This window comes from Mandrillus leucophaeus, unplaced genomic scaffold (assembly GCF_000951045.1).
Source record: "Mandrillus leucophaeus isolate KB7577 unplaced genomic scaffold, Mleu.le_1.0 Scaffold33, whole genome shotgun sequence".
NCBI classification, from domain to species: domain Eukaryota; kingdom Metazoa; phylum Chordata; class Mammalia; order Primates; family Cercopithecidae; genus Mandrillus; species Mandrillus leucophaeus.
Window position 1 is genome coordinate 1,487,955 of NW_012103476.1, and position 8,719 is coordinate 1,496,673.

The 8,719-nt window shown below is 40.5% G+C and overlaps 1 pseudogene; it reads right to left on the reverse strand.

Moving 5' to 3' along the window:
• Nucleotides 1-1,174: 1,174 nt before the first annotated feature.
• LOC105545479 lies at nt 1,175-8,063 on the reverse strand (annotated as a pseudogene).
• Nucleotides 8,064-8,719: the final 656 nt, after the last annotated feature.

The window sequence follows — 8,719 nt, forward strand, 5'->3', positions numbered from 1 at the left end:
CCTTAAATTTGTAAAATTGAATTAAATGGCTTTCAATTGAATTCCCACTGTATTCTTACCATTCATGCCATAAAACTTTTCAGATGTTATTTGATTATTTTCATACTCATTTACTTCCCCATTATACTGTAAATTCCAAAAGGAAAGAACGTTATCTTATTTACTATCAAACCCTCAGGACCTAACACAGTACCTAACATCTACTAGCATCACCATAAATAATTTGATTATATCTTTTTATTGCATTATTAATTACTTGAAGGCAGAGTGTGTGCATTATTCAACACTGAATCTCAAATAGTGTATTAGCCCATTTTCATAATGCAATGAAGAAATACCCAAGACTGAGTAATTCATAAGAAAAAGAGGTTTAATGAACTTAAAGTTCCATGTGACTAGGGAGGCTCACAATGATGGCAGACAGCAAAGGAGGAGCAAAGGCACATCTTGCATGGCGGCAGGCAAGAGAGTGTGTGCAGGGGGAACTGCCCTTTATAAAGCCATCAGATATCATGAGATTTATTCACTATCATGACAACAGGATGGGAAAATCTCCTCCCATGATTCAATTATCTCCCACCAGATAACTCCCATGATACATGGGGATTATAGGAGCTGCAATTTAAAATGAGATTTGATTGTGGGTACAAACAAACCATATCACATAGCATTCAGAAAAATTCCTATTTACCCAATGGTAAGTATATAACAATTGTTTATTCAAATTTACCTAACTGATTGCTTAAAATATTTTGTCAATTTTTGAAACATCTATAGAAATTTGATTGCTTCAGGGATATAGTCATTAACTCACTTTACTTGTGTACTTTTTTATAAGTTCTGATTATACTTAATAATTTTGTTTTCAAAAATGGGTCTTAAATGCTAGGTGAGTGAAAGAGTTGAATTTCATAAAACATTTCTTTTAATATTAATTATTTATCTTTTAATATTAATTATTTTCCTCAAACTATTTGTATTATGAACTGTTTTTTTCATTAAATCTTGCTGAGCCTAAAAAAACACTTTAAAGGGTTTTTTTGAAAGAGTAACATAGTGTACCTAAAAAGTTATTTATAATACAATAAAATAAGATATTCAGGAAAGCTGGAAGGAAGGAAGTAACTGGAAATATGGGAACAAATATCTTTGAGCTCATTCTTTTTTATTTTTTAACCTCTGAACTTTTTATTGGCCTCCTGCTCCCCAAAGGCACCCTGCTTCTGCTGGCTTAATGTCTGAGAACTTTGGTGTCATTGGTCTCAGACACCACTTTGCCATCCACTCTCTGGCAGGTGGCCGTCTTTTGGATGGTTTGCATAGAGTTGCTGCTGTCCAGGGCATTACAAAGATTGAAGTCCTCACCATCTTCCAGCAGGAGGTGGTATGTGGCGATCTCAGCCTCCAGCTTGACTTTGATGTTCAGCAGCGCCTCCTACTCTTGGACCTGGTGCTGCCCCTCTGTCCGGATCTGTGCCAGCTCGGACTCCAGGTGCATCAGGGTCCTGTTGAGATGTTCCATCTGCAGGGCGTAGCAGGCCTCCAACTCCCTCAGACTGTTCTCCAGTCTGGCCTTCAGATTTCTCATCGAGTCCAGGTCGATCTCCAAGGACTGAACTGTGTGTCTCAGCTCCATGAGTATCATCTCAGCAGCTCCAACCTCGACGGACTGTGTGGTGACCACTGTGGTGCTCTCCTCAATCTGCTGAGACTAGTACTTGTCCAGCTCCTCTCGGTTTTTCCGAGCCAGCTCATCGTATTGGGCTTCGATGTCTGCCATGATCTTGGTGAGGTCCTGCAATTTGAGGGCATCTATTTCCACGGTCAACCCAGAGCTGGCAATCTGGGCTTGTAAGCCTTTTACTTCCTCTTCATGGTTCTTTTTCATGAAGAGCAGTTCCTTCTTGAGAGCCTCGATCTCTGTCTCCAGCTGCAGCTGAGTGACATTGGTGTCATCGGTGACCTTGCGGAGCCCATGGATGTTGCTCTCTACAGGCTGGCTCATGGCCAGCTCTGTCTCATAGGTGACTCTAAAGTCATCAGCAGCAATAAGGGCATTGTCGATCTGCAGAACAATGCAGGAATTATACACAATATTTGCGAAGATGTGAGCACTCAGGTCCTCGATAATTCTTGAAGTAATGGCCCCAGTCTCTGACCTGGGGTCCCTTCTTCTCCAGGTGCTCCTGGATTTTGGTCTCCAGCTTCCAGTTCTCAGTCTCCAGGCTCCTCAGTCTGTCCAGGTAGGAGGCCAGCCAGTTGTTCAGGCTTTGCATCGTCTCCACATTCTGGATGCCTCCAATTCCTGCCAGAACCCCAGCCATTCCCGCAGGCAGGACCCTGGACTCCAAGCCGACCCGGAAGCTGTTGGAGCAGGGCAGGAAGATCCAGGAACCAGAGCCCCGGTGCCTGCATAGATGGTGGAGAAGGTAGAGCGAGTGGTGAAGCTCAGGCTGTCTGGGAGGAGAGCAAGAGGGGAGGACTCAGGCTTTTTGAGCATCATTCTAAGAAATTAATCATAGAAATTAAAAGGTAGGAATAATTTAAATAAACACTTAAATTAATATGCTAATTTTAGACATGAATGTATGAATTAGAAAAATATAAATACTCCCCTGAGAAAGTATTTATGTTTCTCCCCTGAGAAAGTATTTATCCTATGTTATTTCATAACAGCAGCAAATCATATCCTCATAGGTTTTCTATAACCCTATATTCTCAAACAAAATAAATCTTGTTTTAAATACTTGAACTCACGTATGTATTTATGAGACAATGCAAATCCATATCACCTTTTAGAAATTTAGTTTGTTCAAAGCCTCATATTGAATACTTCTTGACAGGTAAAAATCTTGTAAAAATGAGATTTAAAACAAAGTGCAATAGATACTCCATCGGAAAGACATAAATGATATGGTTTAAAGGGAAAAGGTTAGTAAAATAATTCCTATTAACTCTCAGAAATTTTATCTTTATTTTTAAAGCACTGAGTATGAGCATCTAGATTAACATAAGTAAAAAAAAAAGATAAAAAAGCATAGCAAATGGTTGTTTAATAGAGTTTACTGACAAAAAGGTGCATGGAATGTCAATTAATAATAATAGAAGACATATTATATTACACTGTTTTTAATCCTTTACCAATTTTATGGTACTTCTGACATAATGATCTATTTGAGCCACAGTCTAATGAGGCAAATGGGCCAATTAATATAACAATTTTTATACACGTAGATATAAGCTCAGAGCTTTTGTGATTTGTCCAAATTTACCTAAATAAACTACCTCTGGTCAAAATCACCAATGAATTCTGCATTGCTAAACCATTGGTTAGTTCTCCATCCTAGTCTCACTTGACCTAGAAGTATTTACCACAACTCATTATTACTCCCGTATCTTTGATACACCACTTTTATCAGTCAAGACACCACTTGCTTTTCATTTTATTCCTTCCCCACTAGCTGCTACCCCTTCTCATTCTTTCAGTTGGTTTTTCTTCTCTTTCTGACTTCTTAATATCAAATGTCCCCACCTTAGTCTGCTTTGTGTTGCTAAAAGGGATATAGGGGCTGGGTAATTTATTAAGGAAAAAACTGTTGTTTATTTGGCTTGCAATTGTGATATCTGAAAAAGTTAAAGATTGGGCAACTGGTAAGGGCATCAGGCTGCTTCCACTTGTAGCAGAAGGTGAAGGAGAGCCAGCATGTGCAGAGATCACACGTGGAGAGAGGAAGCAAGAGAGAGACGCAAGTGCTGCCAGAACTTTTTAACAACCTCTTTTCCTGGGAACTGATAGAGTGAGAACTCACTTGCCCTTAAGGAAGGGCATTAATCTATTCTTGAGGGGTCTGCCCTCATGACCCAAATATCTCCCACTAAGACCCACCTACCAACACCAACACATTGGGCTTAAATTTCAACATGAAGTTTGTAAGGAACAAACATCTAAACTATAGCAGCCCCCTTTGCTTCCTCTGAGATATTCACTCCCTTATTGATTTCATTCTGCCTCCTCACTGAAAGTACCAACCATACCTCTCTAAAATGTATCTCTCTAACTGGAATTTTCCTCTTATACTCTGGATTTATATATTTGACTACCTATACAATATATCCATCTGGGTAGCCTATACACATCTCAGGTTACACATGCCAAGAGCTGAATTCCTGATTGCCTCCCTGTGACCTTTTGTACCTATTTGCTTTGTCTTCACTATAGATGGATAATCTACCTTTTAATCAGGCAGCAGATCCTATGAGATGAGGGGTGAGATTTGACCATTGGCTTTAGTAATGTACAAGTCATTGCTGAATTTGACAAAAGGTAATTTTCTTATGTAAATGCATGAGTTACAATATCACTAAATTTCTGTAAGAGAATACATAAAAATACTTTAAAGTACTGCTAAACCTTGTTACTTCCACTCCTCACACCCTAGTCAAAGCCACATCATCTCTCACCTGGATTATTGCAGTAAATTCTCTTATTAATTTAGTATTCTGCTTCTACATTTTTTCCTCCTCCACCTAGGCTATAGATGCCCCTCAACTTACAATGGGGTTGTGTCCCAATATACACATTGTAAGATGAAAATCTCATAAATAATAATAAAATAAACCCCCGTTTAACACATTTAACACACTTAACATCATAGCTTAGCCCAGTCTACCTTAAATATACTCAAAATGCTTACATTACCCTACAGTTGGGCAAAATCATCTAACACAAAGTCTATTTTATAATAAAGTGTTGACCATCTCATATAATTTATTGAACACTGAACTGACAGTGAAAAACAGAATCGTTGCATAAGTACTCACCATTAATGTACAGAGTTTAAAGCATGTTGGGCCTGGAGAACATCTGAGGTATTGAATTAAAATTAATTGCAGGGTGCAGAGGATGCTACAGTGACAGGATCATCAAGTTCTGTCTCTTCTGATGAGGCTCAGGAATAGCTTGCAGAGGCACTGGAACATCCACACTTGTGGATGGTTTACCAGGCATAGTGTTCTTCAAAATTATTTTAAGTATTGGTTGTTTATTGGTTGTTTACCCTTGTATTAGTCCATTTTCATGGCTGAAAAGACATACCTGAGACTGGGCAATTTACAAAAGAAAATTTAATTGGATTTACAGTTTACAGTTCCACGTGGCTGGGGAAGCTTCACAATCACGGCGGAAGGCAAGGAAGATCAAGTCCCATCTTACATGGATGACAGCAGGCAAAGAGAGAATGAGGAAGAAGTAAAACTGGAAACTCCTGATAAAACCATCAGATCTCATGAGACTTATTCATGACCATGAGAACAGTATGGAGACCACCACTCCCCCCCATGCCATGATTCAATTATCTCCCACCAGGTCCCTCCCACAACACGTGGGAATTATGGGAGTACAATTCAAGATGAGATTTGGGTGGGGACATAGACAAACCATATTATTACGTCCCTGGCCCATGTCAAATCTCATGTCCTCACATTTTAAACCAATCATGCTATTCAAACAGTCCCCCAAAGTCTTAACTCATTTCAGCAGTAACTCAAAAGCCCACAATCCAAAGTCTCATATGAGACAAGGCAAGTCCCTTCCACCTATGAGCCTTTAAAATCAAAAGCAAGCTAGTTATTTCCTAGATACAATGAGGGTATAGACATTGGGTAAATACAACTATTCCAAATGGGAGCAATTGGTCACAACATAGAGGCTACAGGGCCCATGAAAATCCAAAATCCAGCAGGGCAGTCAAAATTTAAAACTCCAGAATGACCTTCTTTGACTCCATATCTCACAGCTACATCACACGGATTCAAGAGGTGGGTTCTCATGGTCTTGGGCAGCTCCACCCCTGTGGCTCTGCAGGGTACAAGCTCCCTCCCTGCTGGCATGGAGTCTGTAGCTTTTCCAGGTGCATGCTGCAAGGTGTCAGATGATCTACCATTCCAGGGTCTGGAGGACAGTGGCCCTCTTCTCACAACTCTGCTAAGCGATGCCCCAGAAGGGATTTTGTATGGGGGCTCCTACCCCATATTTCCCTTCCACACCGCCCTAGCAGAGGTTCTCCATGAGAGCCTCGTCCCTGCAGCAAACTTCTGCCTGGGCATACAGGCATTTCCATACATCTCCTGAAATCTAAGTGGAGGTTCCCAAATATCAATTCTTGACTTCTGGGCACCCACAGGCTCAACACCACATGGAAGCTTCCAAGGCTTGGGTCTTGCACCATCTGAAGCCATGGGCTCTACATTGGCTTATTTCAGCCATGGCTAGAGCAGCTGAGACACAGAGCACCCAGTCCGTAGGCTGCATACAGCTCCAGGACCCTGGGCCCAGCCCACAAAACCACTTTTTCCTCCTAGGCCTTTGGCCAGTGATGGGGTGCTACGAAGACCTCTGGCATGCCCTGGAGACATTTTCCTCATTGTCTTGGGGATTAACATTTGGCTTCTTGTTACTTATGCAAATTTCTGCAGCTGGCTTGAATTTCTCCTCAGAAAATGGGATTTTTTTTTTCTATCTCCTTGTCAGGCTGCAAATTTTTCAAACTTTTATTCTCTGTTTCCCTTTTAAAACTGAATGCTTTTAACACACCCAAGTCACTGCTTGAATGCTTTGTTGCTTAGAAATTTCTTCCTCCAGATACCCTAAATCATCTCTGTCAAGTTCAAAGTTGCACATATTGCTAGGGCAGGGGCAAAATGCCTCCAGTTTCTTTGCTAAAACATAACAAGAGTCACTTTAGTTCCAGTTCCCAACAAGTTCCTTATCTCCATCTGAGACCACCTCTGCCTGGACCTTATTGTCCATATCACTATCAGTATTTTGGGCAAAGCCATTGAACAAGTCTCTAGGAAGTTCCAAACTGTCACACATTTTCGTGTCTTCTGAACCCTCCAAACCATTCCAACCTCTGCTTGTTACCCATTTCCAAAGTCACTTCCACATTTTTGGGTATCTTCTCAGTTGTGCCCCATTCCCGATATGAATTAATTGCATTAGTCCATTTTTATGCTGCTGATAAAGACGTACCTAAGACTGCACAATTTACAAAAGAAGGAGGTTTAACTGGACTTACAGTTCCAAGGCTGGAGAAACCTTACAATCATTGCAGAAGGCAAAGAGGAGCAATTTCCATCTTACATGGATGGCAGCAGGCAAAGAGAGAATGAGGAAGATGCAAAAGTGGAAACCCAATAAAACCATCAGATCTTGTAAGACTTATTCACCACCATGAGAACAGTATGGCGGACCCCCTGCTACCCCACACCATGATTCAATTATCTCCCACTGGGCCCTCCCACAAAATTTGGGAATTATGGGAGTATAATTCAAGATGAGATTTGGGAGGGGACACAGAGCCAAACCATATCAAACTTCGTGATCATGTGGCTGATGGGGAGCTGCCGCTCCTCAATGCTGCCCAGCATTGCAAGACAGTATCACACTGCATATCATTAGTCTAGGAAAAGATCACATTTCAAAATTCAGAGTATGATTTCAACTGAATGCCTATAGCTTTAATACCATACATCACTATAAAGTCAAAAAAATCTTAACTTGCACCATCATGGAAGGAGTCTTTATTTGCAACACAGAAGTTCTTACAATCTTTTAAAATGTAAATCAGATGATCTCCTCTTCTTGGCAAAGCCCTCTGGTGGCCTGATGTTCCCCAGACTAAAGGCCAAAGTCCTTACTGTGGCCTTAGAAGACACCACATGACCCCACTGCCACCTTGTAATTCCATGATACCATCTCCTACATCTTTTCCTTGCTCAGTCTGCTGCAGTCATATTGATCTCTAGGCTACTCCAGAAGCACAGGAGGCACACACCCATCGGGGGACTTTTGCACTGGTTATTTCTCTCTGGCTCCAGAACATTTACTATTTTAATTTCTAATTGTTTTTTTTGACCATCGCAAATAGGACTTTTTATTTGACACTATTATAAGTCTGAACTTTAAACAAATTCTTGGACTGGTGGTTTATATTCATCAGCTCATATATCTTTAGCACCTGTCTCATCCCCAGTGGATTTTCCAGAGCTGCTACCTTCACCATGACGCTCCATGAGTTTTCCCGATTCAAACGAGGGCTTCTTCAGCTTTTTTACTTTTCTAGTGAGAACATCATAAAGAGGATAAATAGACAGGCAAGCCTTTTCTATGTTTTTCCAGTGCTGCCTGGAATCAATTTATGAACCCCTTCTTTCAAGTCATTGGTGAGCACCTCTTCTTGGGTCATGATTTTCATCCTCTTCTTCTGGATTGGTGTACCTGTTGGTGCTGAGCACAGGAAGTATATACATATATAATATATATATACACACACACACACACCCTCACACCCATAAATAAATAAATATGCAAATATGTCTGCTTTATTAACATAAATAACTTTATATATATTTATTTATGTATATACTTTATATGTATTTACATTTCCTTATATGTAATATATATAGTCTAATATATATGTAACATATACAGTCTCATATATATATCAGCTGGGCACTGTGGCTCATGCCTGTAATCCCTGCACTTTGGGAGACAGAGGCGGGTGGATCATTGGAGTCTAGAAGTTCAAGAACAGCTTGAGCAACATAGTGAGACTCCCATCTCTACAAAAACTGCAAACAAATATAGCTGAGCATGGAGATGTGTGCCTGTGGTCCCAGCTACTCAGGACACTGAGGTAAGAGAATCACTTGAGCTTAG